Raw genomic sequence first — 19,167 nt, forward strand, 5'->3', positions numbered from 1 at the left:
TTTTCTTTTCTTTCCAAAACAACAATCCAGTGAGGTGGGCTGAGAAAGAGAGTGATTGACCCAAGGTCACGCAGCTGGCTGACTTACTTAAGATGGGACTAGAACTCACAATCTCCTGGTAATTCACCCTAAGTCATCCAGCTGGCTTCACGCCTAAAGAGGGACGTAGAGCTCATGGTGTCCCAGTTCCTACCCGGGTGCCTTAACCATTAGACCCAAACTAACTCTCTATTTAGTTTTACAGTTTCAGAATGGCTTCATACACTGTTTCAACTTTTAACTAGAATAGAATAGAATAGAATAGAATAGAATAGAATAGAATAGAATAGAATAGAATAGAATAGAATAGAATATGGAATATGGAATATGGAATATGGAATAGAGTAGAGTAGAGTAGAGTAGAGTAGAGTAGAGTAGAGTAGAGTAGAATAGAATAGAATAGAATAGAATAGAATAGAATAGAATAGAATAGAATAGAATAGAATAGAATAGAATAGAATAGAATAGAGCTGAAAGCATGTATATATATTAAAAAATACTTCAATAAACTTAATTTATAGAAACTTGAATTTTTACCACCCAGAGTTACTTAATGGGCAGTTATATAAACATTTTACATAAGATTATGATAGATAGATAGATAGATAGATAGATAGATAGATAGATAGATAGATAGATAGATAGGACAGACAGACAGACAGTATAGGACAAATGGACAGACATCTCTGCCTTTAGGAAGTGCTCTATGCCTTTAGTTCTGGAGGAGAGATCTAACATACACACCCAGCCAATCCATCAAAGAGACCTTTAAGTCGGTTTTTTATAATGCTAGTTCAACACCAATCTACCCCAGAGCTTCAGTGCCTTAGTTGTGATAATATACTATAGCCATCTAGATCGCAATGACAACTGAGTGGTATTCAAATCATGATGGGGTCCCAGTGCAGCCCCTTCAGACTGCAATTGGTGGACTTCTAATTTTATGCTTCTCTTGGGGTTTTTTTATTTTCCCTAAAGCATCGCTCAGCAGCAAAAGATCAAAGCCACTTTTCCGCTTGCCAGCAACCCTTTTTTTAATCCAAAAGGCACGATCCAAAATGGTTATTTATTTTTATTTGCAGCGTACTTACCATCCAGCAGCCAAGTATTTTTCCGGACAGTGTTGTCCAGGGGTTGTGTGAAGAGGAATCCTTTTGGCACTCTCTTCTTCTTAGATGGCAATTCCACCCACTCCACACAACGGGGAGAAGGGAGCAGATGTTCCCAGAGCGATAAATGTAATTCACGCCAGTGAGCCAAGCTCCATATGCTCCACGGAAAGGCAGCTCAGCAAGTGGAAAACATCCCTAACTACCCAAAGTTTTGCTCATACACAAGCACACACGCCCCCACACCAGGAAGCCAATGCTGCAAACATAGAAGTGTTGGGGTACACATCATAAGACTGTTTAGAGATGCATTTCAAAGTATTCTGCGTTGAATTTAAGTTTTTTTCTCCCCCCAAACTGATTCTGAATCCAGATAGTCATTTCTGTTCAGAGGTCCAAACACACCTTTTTCCCCCAAACTGAAAATTAGACCCAGATATTGCATCAGCTACAGTGACAGACTACACACACTCCCTGGCCTGCATGCAAAAAACATTACAGGCAGTCCTCAACTTACAACGGTTCGCTTAGTTCAACGTTACAACAGCACTGAAAAAAGTGACCTAGGACTGTTTTTCACACTTAATAACTGTTGCAAGCATCCCTGTGGTCATGTGATCAGAATTCAGACAACTGGCTCATATTTATGACGGTCACAGTGTCCTTGGGTCACGGGATCCCCTTTTGCCACATTCTGACGAACAAAGTGAAGAAAGAAGCCAGGTTGACTTAAGAGCTGTGTCACTAACTTAACAACTGCAGTGATTCGCTTAACAACTGGGGCAAGAAAGGTCGTAAAATGGGGCTAAGCCCACTCAACCACTGCCTCGCTTAGCAGCAGAAATCTGGGGCTCGATTGTGGTCGTAAGTTGAGGACTACCTGTATTTTCTTACACTTTCTTGGCTAATGTGGTGGCAGAGATAAGGCAGGGCAAAATGGGAGAGAACAACATTTAAACAGATTAAAAGGAAATTAGGGGGAAAAAATAAGTGATTTAGTCTATGATGCAAACACCTAGAACAGAAAATAATCACCCCTCCAAGAAACATGACAGCCGAGCAACAGTTTCTGGGGGAAAAAAATACGGAATTTCTATTGAGAAATTCCAGCATCTTTGATAAGCCATGGCTGGGATGCCCCCACGCTTCAAAAATTAGTTCCAATACAAAGTGTCCACGGGGAGCCAAGCGCTTTCTGACGGGTGTCACAGGTGTGGGGCAGGCCATAATTTTCTGTAAGCAGCTGACCGTATAAAGACTCTTGAGCAACGGCCATGGAGTGCTTTGTTTGGAGAAGGTTAAAAAGAAAAAGAATTGGCATTTGCTAAAGTCAAGCGGCAAAAGAAAATCCCCCGAACTTCTTTCATGTTTAGTAAGTTTGCTAGCTCGATTTATATAATGGTTTCTCAAGGTCACTAAAGGTTAAGAAAGTTAAGAAGAAAGGCCCCAGAAGTATCCAAGATATGGGATGCAGAATAACAGAGTTGGGAGGGACCCTAGAACAGGGCTCTTCAAAATTGGCCCTTTTATGACTTCTGGACTTCAGTGGTCCTCAACCTTTTTTTTAACCACAGACCCCTTTTAAATACCTTTTGTGGCCACAGACTCCCCCAAGACTTAAGATTTAAATCATAACACTTCTTCAAGCCTTCGCAGACCCCCTGTGGCAACATTGCACACACCCAAGGGGTCCGTGGACCACAGGTGGAGAACCACTGCATTATACCATTCCAGATAAGTGGGTGTCCAATCTCTTAATTCTTTATTTTGTTTTGTTTTGTTTTTAGGGAGTAAAAAATTGTGATAATAGGCAACCCCCAGCATTCAGAAATGATTCCACAGCCCCCACCGCCACCGCCAACACAGGCAGTTCAGATGCCAAGAAGGTTACTATTCACCCCAAAGAGTTAAAACAGTGCTCAGGACCATGGTCACCATACTTCTGGACAATGTGGGTTTCATCACAAACCATGTCCATCACCTCAGCCATTTTGTGAGAATGCCTACAATAGAAGCCCAGATGTGTACCCCCCAAAGATGTGAACAAGTCCACCTCCTACTTGTGGAAAGTCTAGAAAATTCTTCTTGGGGGTCTGTGGGATGTGAGATAATCTTAAAATTATGAGATAGTAAGCTGCTTGAGTCGCCCTGAACAGGGAAATGGCCAACAATTTTTTTTTAAAAAAAATAAAGCAAAGTAAAATAAAATAATAAAATAAAGTAAAATTAAAATAATAAAATATAAAATAATAAAATATAAAATAAAATAACAACAGCAACAGCACAACAACAACAACAATAACAATAACAACAATAATTAATAACAACAACAACAACAACAACAACAACAACAACAATAATAATAATAATAATAATAATAATAATAATAATAATAATAATAACTGCCCAAAATCCAGAGCTCGCTAGAGGGCAGCTGAGAGATACAAGATATTCTTTAGCTGCCATCTAGTGGTCATCAAGATTTTTTCAATCCAGATCTGGCTGCTCAATTTTAACAGTCCTTATATTCTCGGGCAAAGTTTTATTTTTATGTTAAGGGATATAGGCCTAGTGAACATAAAATGCCTTCTGTGGTTTGGTTTCTATTTAGTTGCTTTGTAACCCTAGACTATCCTCCCTGCATGACAACTGAATTTGATTGATTGTGGTTGAGTCAATAAACCAAGGTTAAACTACCGTTAAGTGATACATGAGTTCAGCCAATAAGCTACTAGATACGTTCCAGCCTCTTCACTCCCTTCCTTCCTTCCTTGCTCCCTGTTTTCTGCAAAGGTCAACCATTACTCTACAACACAAAACTCTATAGTAACTATATTGTTCTTTTCCTCTTAATCCTAAGAAAGGTGGTTTGTATCTTTGTGGGTGCACATGGATTACCCTTTTGTCCATCCTGTTGATCAGGACCATACACAGAAGAAGTAAATATATATATATATATATATATATATATATATATATATATATATATATATATATATATATATATATATATATATATATATATATAAAGATGGAGCCAACAAGTATGTGTTTAGAATCCTACCCTCTTTTTACAACTATTCTGCATTCAGCACATCAAATAATTAATTAAATGATAACTAAATAAATACTTTTTTAAAAAATTCCATTTATATCCCGCCCTTCTCCGAAGACTCAGGGCGGCTTACAAGCTTATCAGTAGCCTTCATTCTATGTATATGCCTGCTTATTAGGGCTTTCACACACACCCCCAAGCGGCATTATTACAAAGTCAGCTTATTGCCCCCAACAATCTGGGTCCTCATTTTACCTACCTCGGAAGGTTGGAAGGCTGAGTCAACCTTGAGCCTGGTGGGACTCGAACCTGCACTAATTGCAGGCAGCTGGTGTTACTTAAGGAGGCGTTAGCCCACTGCTCCACCAAGGCTCTTATAAATACAATCACAAAAAACTGCCAACTATTTTATTTTCCTCATAAATACAAAGAAGAGAGGGGTCAACTTATTCTCCAAAGTGCCTGAAGGCAGGACAAGAAGCAATGGATGGAAACTAACCAAGGAGAAAAGCAACCTAGAACTAAGGAGAAACTTCCTGACAGTTAGAACAATTAACCAGTGGAACAACCTGCCTCCAGAAGCGGTGAATGCTCCAACACTGGAAGTTTTTAAGAAGAGACTGGACAGCCATTTGTCCGAAATGGTATAGGGTTTCCTTCCTGAGCACGGGGTTGGACTAGATGACCTCCAAGGTCCCTCTGAACTCTATTATTCTGTTATTCTGAAATTCCTGATTTTATTCTTCTAATTCCAATTCCATGGGAATTTCTTTCAATTAAAACTCAACAGAAAATTCTTAAAAGCCACTGATTCTGGACCATCTTTGGATGAGGAACTATATTCTTATCCTCAGCGCAATTTTTCCCCTTCTTCTGAACATTAGTTCCTTTGACGGAATCAAAACAAGATTCATTTGTAACAGCAGGAAATTCAACAATACCTGATTTCTGTTATGTTTAAAAATTGTCACTCAACAAGATAAGTAAAGGGAAAGACAATGGCCTCTGAATAAGTTTGGTTTTAAAACATATCATATACTGTACATATATGGCCAGTGGCAGAGTTGGGGCAAAATCGGGACTTTCGCTATTTCAAAGTGACATTTCCATGGAAATATTTCTGGTTGTTCTCTATTCTAGCACCCCCTTCTCCACACCCATAATGCCCTGCAGGCTCCAGGGTCCATCATGAAAATTAATGTCTATCACCTGTCAGTAACTCCAGCTGGTTTTCTCCAGAAAATTTCTTCAGGGAATGAAAGAACAGAGTAGAAAACTATATTCAGTTTGGGATCTATCAATTGGTGATAGATTGTGCAAGGCACATGGACAAGAAGGGAAAAAGTAATCCAGTTCTGATCTGGAGTACTTTTACACCTAGAGTGGTTTTATGTATATCATAATGTGGGTTGGTTAGTTGTGTGAAACCCAACTGCTGAAATGTTTAATCTTGGTTCATGATGGTTTTGAAGAGCCTATCTCAACTTTGGAGTGCTCCAGATGTTTTTACTTCAAGTCCCAGAATTTTTACCAGTAGACATGCTGGTTAAAGAATTCTGGGAAATGAACTCTATACAGAATAACAAGGTTGAAGGGACCTTGGAGATCTCCTAGTCCAATGCCCTGCTCAAGCAAGAGAATTCATACCATTCTAAACTAATGGCTGTTCAGTTTCTTCTTGAAAACCTCTAGTGATGGAGCACCTGTAGCTTCTGGAGGTAACTCTATTATTAATTGTTTTCATTTCCTTTGTTCTGTGTTGCTTCTCTTTTTGATAGGTTTTCATCCATTATTTCTTGTCCTGCCTTCGGATGTTTTGGAGAATAGGTCAACCCCTCTTCTTTGTAGCAATCATTTAGATATTGGAAGACTGCTTCCATGTCTCCCTATCCTTCTCTTTATTAGACTAGACAAATCTGCAACTGTCTTCATATATTCCTTCAGTCACCCACTAAGTGGCCAGGATCAAAGCCTGACAGAGATATGAAGCTAACATGGTTTTGGCTGAGTCATTACCTCTCAGTCTAGCCTACCTAACCAGATAATATGGGATGTGTCCTTCTGAATTTGATGGTATTTATGTAGCATTTTCTTCCCCGTAAGCTATTGCAAACAAGAGTGCAAAATATGGAATTACAATGCTTTATTATCAAACCGCAGAAAAGTTCAGTTCAAGTCTACCAAATCTAGGCAGTAGATACTCAGTTAGCCACAAGAGAGCAGCATGGAGATACAGGAAACTCATATTTTTTTCTTGCCCTCTAGTGGTCACTTTATTTATTTTACTTATTTATTTTTAAAAATTATACGGTTGCCCAACTCACAAACTCTGGGCAGCTTACAACGTTTAAAAACCCACCATAACAACCTCAACCCAGGCCCCAGTGCAGCAACCACATAAACAAATCAAGCACTTGATCAAGCCTTGGTGGAGCAGTGGGCTAATGCCTCCTTAAGTAACACCAGCTGCCTGCAATTAGTGCAGGTTCGAGTCCCACCAGGCTCAAGGTTGACTCAGCCTTCCATCCTTCTGAGGTACGTAAAATGAGGACCCAGATTGTTGGGGGCAATAAGCTGACTTTGTAATAATGCCGCTTGGGGGGGGGCGAAAGTCCTAATAAGCAGACATATGCATAGAATGAAGGCTATTGCTAAGCACATTGGTTTGTGCTTCTTAGATTGTAAACCGCCCTGAGTCTTCGGAGAAGGGCGGGATATAAATGGGATTTTTTTTAAAAAAAACTCCATTTGTGGTCCCTAGGACTGCTGAAAAAAAAAAACAGTTTTAGGGCCTTTTGGAAAAGCAACCAGTTGGGGTCCAACTGTAGCTCAAAGGGAATGATATTTCATAACGAAGGGACCACCACTGTAAAGACCCCTTTTTGTGGTCCCATCAGATCTATATCTCTAGTCGCCAGGACCGGTAACAAGCCCGGCTTTCCCATCCTGGTGGGTTGGGTGGATGTAATGGGGGAGAGGAGATCCTTGAAATAATCTGGCCTTGAATTGGACCCAGAAGAAGACAGTTGGGTATCTACCAGCCTAGATCTGATGGGCCTGGCTCAATGGTCACAAGTTCTTGCTGCAACAATTTACTTAAAAATGAAGCCATGTAGTCGTTGAGAACAGCAGAACCATTCCTTTCGTGAAAATTTGAAGTTATAACAGCACTGAAAAAAGTGACTTAAGACCGGTTTTCAAACTTACAACTGTTGCAGCATCCCTATGGTCACATGATCAAAATTCGGCACGTGCTCGGTGACTGGCATGTATTTATGACAGCTGCAGTGACTCGGAGTCATGCAATCACCTTCCCAGCCAGTTTATGACAAGCAAAGTCAATGGGGAAAGCCAGATTCACTTTACAACTGTGGCAAAAAAGGTCATGAAATGGAACACAACAACTGCCTTGCTTAGCAACGGAAATTTTGGGCTCAGGTGTGGCCCTGTCATATGAAACTATATTATAAGAAAGTACAGATATTCAGAATTATAACCTGCCATTTACTTTTCACAACATTTTTCCTGAAGGACCTTTTCTCCTGTCACACAACACACACAGTATAAAAAGGGGCAGGAAATTGATCATGCCGCTGTGGTTGCCACCTTGGCTTTTCTGCATAGATGCTCACACTACATAGAGCCACATAAAAGGTAAAGGTGAAGGTTCCCCCGCACATGCGTGCTAGTCGTTTCTGACTCTAGGGGCCGGTGCTCATCTCTGTTTCAAAGCCGAAGAGCCAGCGCTTGTCCGAGGACATCTCCGCGGTCATGTGGCCGGCATGACTAGACGCCAAAGGCGCACGGAACGCTGTTACCTTCCCACCATAGTGGTCCCTATTTTTCTACTTGCATTTTTACGTGCTTTCGAACTGCTAGGTTGGCAGAAGCTGGGACGGGTAACAGGTGCTCACTCTGTTACGCGGCACTCGGGATTCAACCCGCCAAGCTGCCGACCTTCTGATCGACAAGCTCAGCATCCTAACCCACTGAGTCACCGCATCCCTTAGAGCCACATAGCCATCCTCATTTTTAACCCAGACCAGCTGTTCTCTAAATGAAGCCTCTCCTTCCTCAAAGGAGGCTTGCAAGCACTCTCTGCTAACCCAGCTTTCACCATGGCTCTGCCAGGAAAACTGCATGATGCTAATCTTGAGTTTAGTTGCACCCAGCAAGTTCTGATTGAGTCTGAATCCAGATTTGAACCCAGTTCTCTCTGGTTGATAAAACTTCAGTCTCTCCCATTTGGCTTTGAAATGCAGCTGCTCAAAAAGCAAAGTCTAGCAAGGCACCAAAATAAGTCAGAAAACTTTCTGATGGAACACCAAAACATATTCTTTTCCACCCCTGAATTCCTTCCTAAATCAATCCTGGAGGACTTTACTCTTTTTTTTCACTCTTTGCTTCAAAATAAATCAATATATATCCCTTCATTTTTTAAATTCCATATAGTTTGTTAAAATATACATATATTCCCCTCCCCCCCCCAAAAAAAATCAATACTATTTGAGGGAGTATTAGTTATCTGGGTTGAAAAACCCAAAATGTGATTTATTGCAGGCAAAAATATGTTCATGCATGAAGCAAAAGATGCCAAAAAAAATCAAAAGTTTTAGCAAATGTTACAATAAATGTTGCCCTCATTCCCTTTTCTGCACAATTATTGTTCATACCAGAATCTCTTATATTTATTCAGTACCTAAGTGGATTTGTAACACACAAACACATTAAACGTATACACATATCAAAATTTTTGTTCATGTCCTGCTGTCAAAGTTTGTTTTAAAACCACAAAGCCATACCTGGAGAGAGCTAGACTGTGTAGATGTGAGAAAATTTAAAAATGCTTACAAGAATAATGAAGACATGAAATATTCAGAGGCTTCCTCAATGTACATTGCGTTATGTTAAATTATAAAAACATACATAACTTGCGGCTGAAAACTGATTTCTGGGTAATGCAAACATTACGCTTAGCATGTCCACAGACCAGGAGACAGGATCCATTCACTTTTACATCCAAAACTGAACTTAAGCAACATGAAGTTGTCAGACAAGCAGAATGATTAAAGCTATGAAACCATTTTCTTGTGCAAATTGTCATAAAGAACACTAATCTGCATGGGAAGTAATTTGCGTCAGGAAACCAGGCAAAGGGTTAAACTCTCCTATTTAAATATATGAATAAATTCACAGGAGAACAAAATACAGGAGCACTCCAGCTTAGTTCCTGAACTTCAGGAACTCATATTATTCGGTTTACTGGCATTCTCCAGACTGGGAGAATCTGCAGGGAAGGCAATTCCCATAATCCACAGCCAGTGTCATCTTTGCTGACTTCTGCTCTATTGGAAGGATCCCAACCAAGGCTGATCTCTTCAGCGCAATGCTGTTGATCTGATCTCAGCAGCAGATTCTGGGCTGCTTCTTCAGTATTGCCTTCATCCTGAAGCTAGTGTTCAGAATGAAGGGATGTCTAAACCATTTTGTTAAAGAGCCCTAGATTAAAGTCTGTGGTGCTCCAGGGATCAACTCACCATTTGTGACCCTGGGTGAAATTAACAGAATAACAAAATGACAGGGACCTTGGAGGTCTCCCAGTTCAAACCCTGCTCAACCCCCTTTACCATTTGGGACAAATGCCTGTCCAATCTCTTCTGGAAAACCTCCAGCGTTGGAGCACCCACAACTTCTGGAGGGAAGCTGTTCCACTGATTAATTGTTCGCACTGTCAGAAAGCTCTCCTTAATTCTAAGTTGATTCTCTCCTTGGTAAGTTTCCATCTGTTATTTCTTATCCTGCTCTCATGGCTTTGGAGAATAGGTTGCTCCCCTCTGCTCTGTGACAGCCTCTCAAATATTGGATTACTGCCATCACCCCTGTCCCTACTCTTCGTTAAACTAGAAATACCCAATTCCAGCAACCATTCATTATGTTTTAGACTCCAGCCCCTTAATCATCTTTGTTGCTCTTCTCTGCACTCTTTCTAGAGTCTCAAGATTGTGTTTTTGCTTTTTTTTTGGGTGGTGTCTAGAACTGGATTCAGTATTCCAAGTAAGGTATAAAAAGAAAGACCACACTTAAAATCCTGCATCCAGTTGGCATCCTCAAATATACGGGATGTGCAGATTCTAGGTAGTCTAGCCAGTTATGTAACTTTCAGGAAATCATGAGCAAATACAATGGTTGATATACACATATATATGAGTAACTGTACTTCTCACAGTAGGTTTAATCAACCTATTGTTCAATCAATCAACATCTTCAATATCAACAAAAAAAACCTTGCATTTTTTTATTTTAGGAGCACCCCAAAATGCAGTCCTACCCATGAAAATTGGTCCTTCTTCACCCTTTAAAATGCACTCTTTCCCCCAAGAAGTCAATTCACACATTCAGTAATCAAGTTAGGAAGAAACAGCTTCTTTCTTTTTGTAACACAGGAAAAGAGGTGGGGGTGTAGGGAACTTACCATAGCCCTTAAAGAAATAAAGACTGTATTGAAAATGTATAAGCAAACCCAGAAGGATAACCCATAGTTGGGGCTGAGTGCCAGCCACCATTAAACAATCATGAGGTCACTTAAATTTCTCCATCACTTAAATATTCTCAGTTTTGCAAAGTGCATAAAAAGCTATTAGCCTAGAAGGATTGTTACTAATCTGCCTGGTTATATATTCCCCATTAGCGATTGATAGTACCAAAAACAGGGAGAAGCAGGCTGCTTGCTACAGGCAGCCCTTAGTACTAATTCTATGGAAATCTGGGTACAGTTCCTACCTCAGTCTCGGAGTTTTCAGGGCAATCTTGAGCCAACAGCAATTTTCCTTATCCCCTCAACAAGAAATAAAAATAGGCAAAGTTATTGCGTTTATACTATCTTGAGCAGCTGAAAGAAAGATAGGATCAGCTAAATCGAATAAACCATAAGTTAGATGCTTTGTTCTTTTTTTACTGCTGTTGGACTCTTCTGAAACGGGGATGAAAAATAAGGAGAAAATTAGTTGCCAATCACTACTCATCTTCCATGCACATTTAATAAATGTATACAGTTACTTTTTCTAGAGTGTATCCCACATCTGTCCTCATTTTATCATCCCAAACATCCTGTGAAGTACATTAGTAAAGGTAAAGGTTCCCCCGCACATGCGTGCTAGTCGTTTCCGACTCTAGGGGCCGGTGCTCATCTCCGTTTCAAAGCCGAAGAGCCAGCGCTTGTCCGAGGACGTCTCCGTGGTCATGTGGCTGGCATGACTAGACGCCAAAGGCGCACGGAACGCTGTTACCTTCCCACCATAGTGGTCCCTATTTTTCTACTTGCATTTTTACATGCTTTCGAACTGCTAGGTTGGCAGAAGCTGGGACGAGTAACAGGCGCTCACTCTGTTACGCGGCACTCGGGATTCAACCCGCCAAACTGCCGACCTTCTGATCGACAAGCTCAGCATCCTAACCCACTAAGCCACCGCGTCCCCCTGTGAAGTACATTAATCGTGCATAATGGGCCCAGTGAAGTTAATAGCCTGCATGGGAATTTAATCTCATGTTCCTGTCTGGCCGACTAATCATTACGTTGACCTGGGAAGAGGGGTACATGCTGGCAGCAGAGTCATATGATCACAGTGCCAGCTCTGTCCCTTTTGTGTATGCACTTTGATAACAATCGGACACTCAAAGGTAGTGGGAGTTTGTATCGTGACAACTTGACACAGCTTTTGTCAATCTGATAAAAGCTATTGATCCTGAGGATGTCATTAATTAGTTTCCTTTCCAGCTTTGTGATTCCAAACAGCATAATAAACACGCAAACATGTACAAAGAAACACAATCAATGGTTTGGACAGTACTTCTCATTTTTAATTCTTTCTTGGGTACCCCCAAATGTTTTACTCAAGATAAAAGGCATCTTGTTTGCTAAGCATTTGCAAAATGTAAAAAAAAGGGGGGGGGAATGAGAGAGGGATATAAAATAGGGTCCTTGTAAAAATGCACATGTAATTATCTCTTAGATTTAGTTCCATGTGAGTCAATATTATTCCTCGCATTAACTCTGACCTGCCAAGTTGAACCAATTCAGGCTCTTCATGCTGAAATCTTTTCATCCGCAGCTCTAAAAATACCTCAACTCCTACCCAGGCCAGTATTTCAGTGTGTAATAAAAACTGGTCATCTAAATAAACAGGGTGGGATGCAAACAAGGTTAGAAAGGGAGGAAGAACAAGAAATAATGAGTGTCATCTTCCAGAACAGGAGTGCAAAAAAGACAGCCAGGATCCAGAGTGGATCAGCCAAAATAAATGGTGTGTTGGGTGGACATTTGGAAACACTTTGGGGAGGTTTGACTCAAAATGGAGGTTCTAAAACCTACACATTAGGAGGCTCTTTTCAACTCTTGAGACTCCTTCTCCAAACTGTCCTGGCTTAACCGAATTTGGAATTTGGCCTGGAAAATGCCACATAAACCTGGCACCTATGGTGCCCCCCAGGAAGGAGGGCATCATTTGCTTTGCAAAGGACCTTCAGACGGAGCTTTCCCCTCTTCCAGTCCAGAGTTGCTTTGCTTCGACTTCCCCAGGGGATTAAGAAATTACTTCTTAGTTTTGCAACATGGAGCCAGGAGCATGCACAATTTTGTTCTACTGCCTTATTCCTCCACACCTGGTTGACCTTTGAGCTGTTTACATGTGTGTTTGGTTGTCTGTGTGTGGTTGTTTGTTTGTTTGTTTGTTTTGAATGGATGCTTTATATCCTGCCTTTATAAATGACCCAAGGGGATGAACATACCTGATTCTCTTTCCTTCTCCTGTTTCCTGCAAAATAACCCTTTGAGGTGGGTTAGGCTGAGAGAGAGAACGACTGGCCCAAAGTCACCCAGTTGGCTGTCCTGATTAAGGAAGGACTAGAACTCACCATCTCCTAGGGATTGGTCTAAAGTCCCCCCCCCCCAGATGGCTTTTTTCCCCCTAAGGAAGGACTAGAGCTAACGCTCTCCTGGTTTCTAAGCCAGTTCTTCTCACCATTACAACACACTGGCTCTCGACTTGCAGCGCCATCTCTATCCAGGCCTAAAACACGGATCAGTTTTTACGTGTTCAGAAACATTGGCCTTCTCTCTCCCTGCCTCCTCCTCCCCACCCCACACCCCACCCCCACTTTCACTTTCATCCAGGCCAATTTAGGACCGGGTCGGGCATAGGCAGGGCTCGCTCGCTCGCTCTCTGGCTTCCGAAGAGACGAGAGCGGGCGAGAGGGTTTCAGCACCAAGGGCAGCGCTCGGGGTTTTAAAAATAAAAGAATAGGCGTGCCAGCGACCCACTCTGCCTGCATCATTCTTGAAATATCGTTGAAACTGGACATGTGCCTGTTAAAGACATTTGTGGGTCTGTTTATTTTTAGTGTTGACAAATCCTCTTTGGATCCTGCAGTGTTTATGCCGCTAGAAGCCCTGTCTTTCGGGAGTTACTCATTCCATCTTGCAGGGAATCAGATTGGATCCTTCAGCCTTTTTTTTTTTTAAAAAAAAACTCGACTCGAGGGAAATAAATAAATAAATAATAAATAAATACATAGGGAGGGGAGGAAGGGTTAAAAAGAAAGCATGAAAAAGCTTAGGCCAAAATGTCCCAGGTTTCTTTCGTTAGACACTTCTGCTCAAATCATTAAAGTGGGGACGGGGGGGGGGGGAAGGGAGATTCTAAACCTGTTGCTCAGGTTTAACAAAAGGTCAGCCAGGGGTTTGTTCCCTAGTAGCTCAAGAAAATTAAAAAGAATCGGAACTCTTGTTTGCTTCCATCGCGATGGTGCGAGCACTCCGATAGGCTTACGATGCGGAAGGGAAAGGCTCCTCCACCTACATTCACCCCAAAATGGTGATTTGGGTCTTTATGGTAAATTATTTTGGAGGAGAGGTAACCTTAACCAGCCTGGATCTCATGGTAGAATTCCAGATTCTGAGTAACAGTCTTTAGAAAAGGGGCAATATATGAATTAAACGTCTTTTGTGGAAGCCGCACAGAAGGCAAAATCCCTGAGACTTACGAGGAAGAGGGCAGGTATCATTCAATTTTTATTATTTATTTTTAAAAAGTCGTCGATTAAAACCAAATTAAAAATCTCGCCTCCCCTCTCTTCTCTCACGGCAGGTAGCTTCGTCTTTAGAATCCGCTCCACCGACGGGCGAGCGATTCAAACTTGGCCGTCTTGCCAGCCCTAAATGTCTTGTCGGGTTTGGAGATCTGGCGGAGAAAGATCGACAGTGTTCCCTTTTTCCGCCAGTTACCCACGCTTGAACGCTGGTCTTAAATCAGCCTTTTCCCTCTGGGCAAATCAGAAAATTCAGTGGCGCGTTTCCCCCGAAGAGAACCGGCCAGATTAGGAGGCATTAATTAACTTGCCAGCCGCCGGAGCAAACTTTTAAACCGGCCGGGAGACGATCGGGGAACGCGGCGGCGAAGCCCGCTACCCGGGTCTTCCCAGCTCTCCAAGAACAACCCGCTGTCCCCTCCAGGAAGGTTTTCCCCTCCTGAGAAAAAAGCCCCGCGCTTACCGCTTTTCTCCACTCCCAAGACAGGCGGACTTCCAGTGGGGTGGGCGACTTTCGCCAATCCGGGCCAATAGTTCCACAGGGCGCTAAGCAGTGTGTCCGCTCACCGCCGCGCTTCTGGCCCTCGGCATGCTGGACGGCGGGTTGCTCTCCTGGTGGGATGCCGAGAGACCAACCGGCTGGCCGTCGGACTGTCTGGCTGCTGGCTCGCCGGCTGGGTCCAAAAAGGGAAGAGAGAGGCGGGGAACTCCTCACGTACCGCCTCCTCCGCGCCGCGCTCTTTCTGCGCCCTGCCCGCCCGCCGCCCCTTCGCAGGGCGCCCCGAGCGCTCCGCCGGCGCTGCAGCTGGGAGGCAGCGTCCTCTGGCGGCCTCTTGCCGCTGGCGCCCGCCCGGCCTGTTTCTCTGCCCCCCACCCCACCCCACCTCTACCCCGCCCCCCAGCTCGCCTGCCTGCCTGCCTGCCTGTCTGGCGAGGAGGAGAGAAGAGGAGCAATCCACGCCTAGAAAAACTTTGGAAGCGCCGGGGAGGGGCCGCGCGCGCGCGCGAGCGAGCGAGCGAAAAAAAGGGGGATCCCCATCCTCGAACAAAGCTGGGCAGCGGGATCGATCCCGATCTTTGAAGGGGGTGCAGGCTGGGGCTGCCCTCAGCTCGGCAGCTTGACCCGGGAGTCATCGTTCTTGGTCGCCTCTGTGTTTAAGAGAAGCCTTCCCCACACACACACACACACACACCTCCCCACCCCTTCCGCGGCTTCTTTTAAGCTCGGAAATCCGGGTGACAGAACCGGGGTGACTGTTCGTCATTTGATCTTAACGTCGCGTTCCGGTCGGTCTGACTGTGATTTAGATGCGCCAATTCTGTGGCCTGCTGAATAAAGAAGGTCAGCCAATCCTGACCTTCTTCTGGATGGCAGCCTTTCAGTTCCAGGTAATACTTGACCAGCAACCATGGGTTTAGCCACTGTTCCAAGTTACAGTAGCGGTGAAAAAAAAACACGACTTGGGACCCAACTCACAAAAGTCGCTACATTCCCACAGTCACATGAACAAAATTCCGGGACTGGTAATCAGCACGACAGCTGCAGCTTTCTGGGGCCTGTCATTGCCACTTGTGACCCTCGCAGCTGGCTTCTAACAAGCAGAATCAATGGGGCGGGGGACTAGATTCACTTAACAACTGCATTGATTCACTTAGCAACCCTGCCCCAAAGAAAGGTTGTAAAGTTTAGGCACAATTCACTTAACACCCACCTTGCTTAGGAACAGAAATTCTGGTCCCAGTTGCAGTCGGAAGTCAAGGACTACCTGTCCTTGAATAGGACTCTCTTCTCTCTCCACCCCCCACCCCAAAAAAGGCATTCCCAATTCCTTGCTTTTTTTTTGCCTCCATAAAATTATTGTCTAAGTTCCCTGAATTTCCTGATTAACCTTCTCTGCACCTGGCCCAGTTTTCTGACTTATTCTCAGGATAATTCTAAACAAAGGAGTCCACAGGTCTTATCAAACCAGAATGAAGTGTGTTTGTGTGTGTGAAAGAGAGTGGGGGTGTGTGTTTCTTTGTTTTATTTCTTGCACCACGTGCTTTCTATATGGTAGCCAAATTCATTGTTATTGACAGGCATATTTGGTCTGAGTCTGGTAAAGATGAGCAGTCTCAGTCCGAGTTAAGACTTGAACAGCAAAGGAAATCACGAAGAAATGCCACCTGCACTTTGGTCTAGTTGTTAAGATTAGATAGAAGTTGTTGCTGAAGACCAGATGACTGCAAGGAATATAAATCTTTCGATTCTCCACCATTCACTCCGAACTGAAGAAGCTTCTTGGATGAGAAGTGAAAGGCCTTCAAGCAAAAGCAAAAGAAGTCCAGTTGCCTTTTGAAAGAAAACACTTTTGGGACTGCCAGGAATCTACACACACACACACACACACTCACACACACACACACACACACACACACACATATATATATATATATATATATATATATATATATATAAGGGACACAGTGGCTCAGTGGGTTAGGACGCTGAGCTTGTCGATCAGAAGGTCGGCAGTTTGGCGGGTCGAATCCCGAGTGCCGCGTAGCAGAGTGAGCGCCTGTTACGCGTCCCAGCTTCTGCCAACCTAGCAGTTCGAAAGCACGTAAAAATGCAAGTAGAAAAATAGAGACCACTACGGTGGGAAGGTAACAGCGCTCCGTGCGCCTTTGGCGTCTAGTCATGCCGGCCACATGACCACAGAGACGTCCTCGGACAAGCGCTGGCTCTTCGGCTTTGAAACGGAGATGAGCACCGGCCCCTAGAGTTGGAAACGACTAGCATGCATGTGCGGGGGAATCTTTACCTTTTACCTATATATATAGGTAAACCATAAGGATTGGATAAATATAAGTAAATAAAATACATCTGCTTTCTGCTTGAGTAATCAGTAGGCTGGGGTGCATTAGCCCCCTCCTCTTAACCATCTAACCCACCCCTCCCTCACAGGGCTGTTGTAGGAGAAACAGGAGGGGTATTAGATATGCCTGCCTCGAGTTATTTATAAAAATAATAAAGTCAGGAAGCAAGCAAAGAAACAAATACAATTAACAGAACTTGTCTGATCTTGGAAATATAAGCAGACTTAGTCTTTAGACAGAGGGCCATCAGGAAATTCCAAGTCTAATCCTCCCAGAGGTAGGTAATAATAAACAATTTTGCTAAAAAAACCCACCCCTAAATAAGTTGGTATGGGCATCAGAAGCAAAAGTGGGCTAATCGAGATAGGACTGAAAGGTCTTGGTGAATATACTGGCTCCCATGCTAGATTTAAAAACAAAGTGAATTATATAAACCCTTACTTATAATCCCTCATGGGGAAAATCTATGTAGTTGCCAACAGTTGACAACAACTTGATGGCATATAATCAATCAGTCAATCAGATGTAATCCTGAGCTGAGTTCAGCTTACCCAAGATTGCAGCCAAAGGGACTTTTTTTTTTCCTAAAACTACCAGCTTGCTTTTCATAGGAAAACTAGACTTAACTCAGGCAGAAGATAATTTTTTTTCAATCTTCTACACCAAATTTGTGGGTAGAAAATATGAACATACAATTTATCTGGGAGGAAAAAGCCATGATAGATAGGCAGGTAGGTAGGTAGGTAGGTAGGTAGGTAGATAGATAGATAGATAGATAGATAGATAGATAGATAGATAGATAGATGATAGATAGATAGATAGATAGATAGATAGATAGATAGATAGATAGATAGATGGATGGATGGATGGATGGATGGATGGATGGATGGATGGATGGATGGATAGATAGATAGATAGATAGATAGATAGATAGATAGATAGATAGATAGATAGACAGACAGACAGACAGACAGACAGACAGACAGACAGACAGACAGATGATAGGGAGATAGATAGATAGATAGATAGATAGATAGATAGATAGATAGATAGACAGACAGACAGACAGACAGACAGACAGACAGACAGACAGACAGATAGCAGGCAGGCAGACAGACAGACAGACAGATGATAGGGAGATAGATAGATAGATAGATAGATAGATAGATAGACAGACAGACAGACAGACAGACAGACAGACAGACAGACAGACAGACAGACAGACAACTCCTTTAAAGCATTGTTGGCAATATTATGATGGGAAACATTCCAGGTGCCATTGCCATAAATTTATTTTCTAATTAGTTTGTTTCCTTATTTGTTCACAAAGTGTCAGATTTATGTCCCACCTTTAATTCAGGGGCTCAAAATGGCATATGCTCTTTCTTCCTTTTCTTCACCACAAGGTTGATTTGGCCAAGAAAGAGGCTTTAACCCAAAGTCTTCCAAGGACTATTTTTGGCTGAGGTGGAACTTGAACATTTATTTTTTATTTTATTTTTTATTCCATTTATATCCCGCCCTTCTCCGAAGACTCAGGGCGGCTTACAAGCTTAGCAGTAGCCTTCATTCTATGCATATGCCTGCTTATTAGGGCTTTCGCCCCCTTCCCCCCCAAGCGGCATTATTACAAAGTCAGCTTAATTGCCCCCAACAATCTGGGTCCTCATTTTACCTACCTTGGAAGGATGGAAGGCTGAGTCAACCTTGAGCCTGGTGGGACTCGAACCTGCACTAATTGCAGGCAGCTGGTGTTACTTAAGGAGGCGTTAGCCCACTGCTCCACCAAGGCTCATGAAATGCACCAGGGCCAGCCCAATGCCTTCACTATTGCAACATCTTTCTCCTCCTCCTCCTCCTCCTCCTCCTCCTCCTCCTCCTCCTCCTCCTCCTTCTCCTGCACCACCACCACCACCACCAACAACAACAACAACAACTGGTGCAAAAATGTGACTACATGGATAATAAACAGTGCTGGCTACACAGCATGGGTAATGCCACTATTCCACGAACTGCATTGGC

The 19,167-nt window shown here is 43.0% G+C and overlaps 1 protein-coding gene across 1 annotated transcript in view; it reads right to left on the minus strand.

Annotated features, from left to right (window-relative positions):
- The window catches only part of LOC310648908 (sodium channel protein type 5 subunit alpha-like), a gene marked incomplete at its 3' end in the record, with an annotated part of 422,981 nt that extends 408,028 nt beyond the window's left edge, over positions 1 to 14,953 (minus strand). Inside the window, 1 exon segment of the mRNA XM_083377037.1 lies at positions 14,750 to 14,953.
- Between the last annotated feature and the right edge of the window lie 4,214 nt (positions 14,954 to 19,167).

This window comes from Vipera ursinii (assembly GCF_947247035.1).
Source record: "Vipera ursinii genome assembly, chromosome: Z".
Classification (NCBI taxonomy): domain Eukaryota; kingdom Metazoa; phylum Chordata; class Lepidosauria; order Squamata; family Viperidae; genus Vipera; species Vipera ursinii.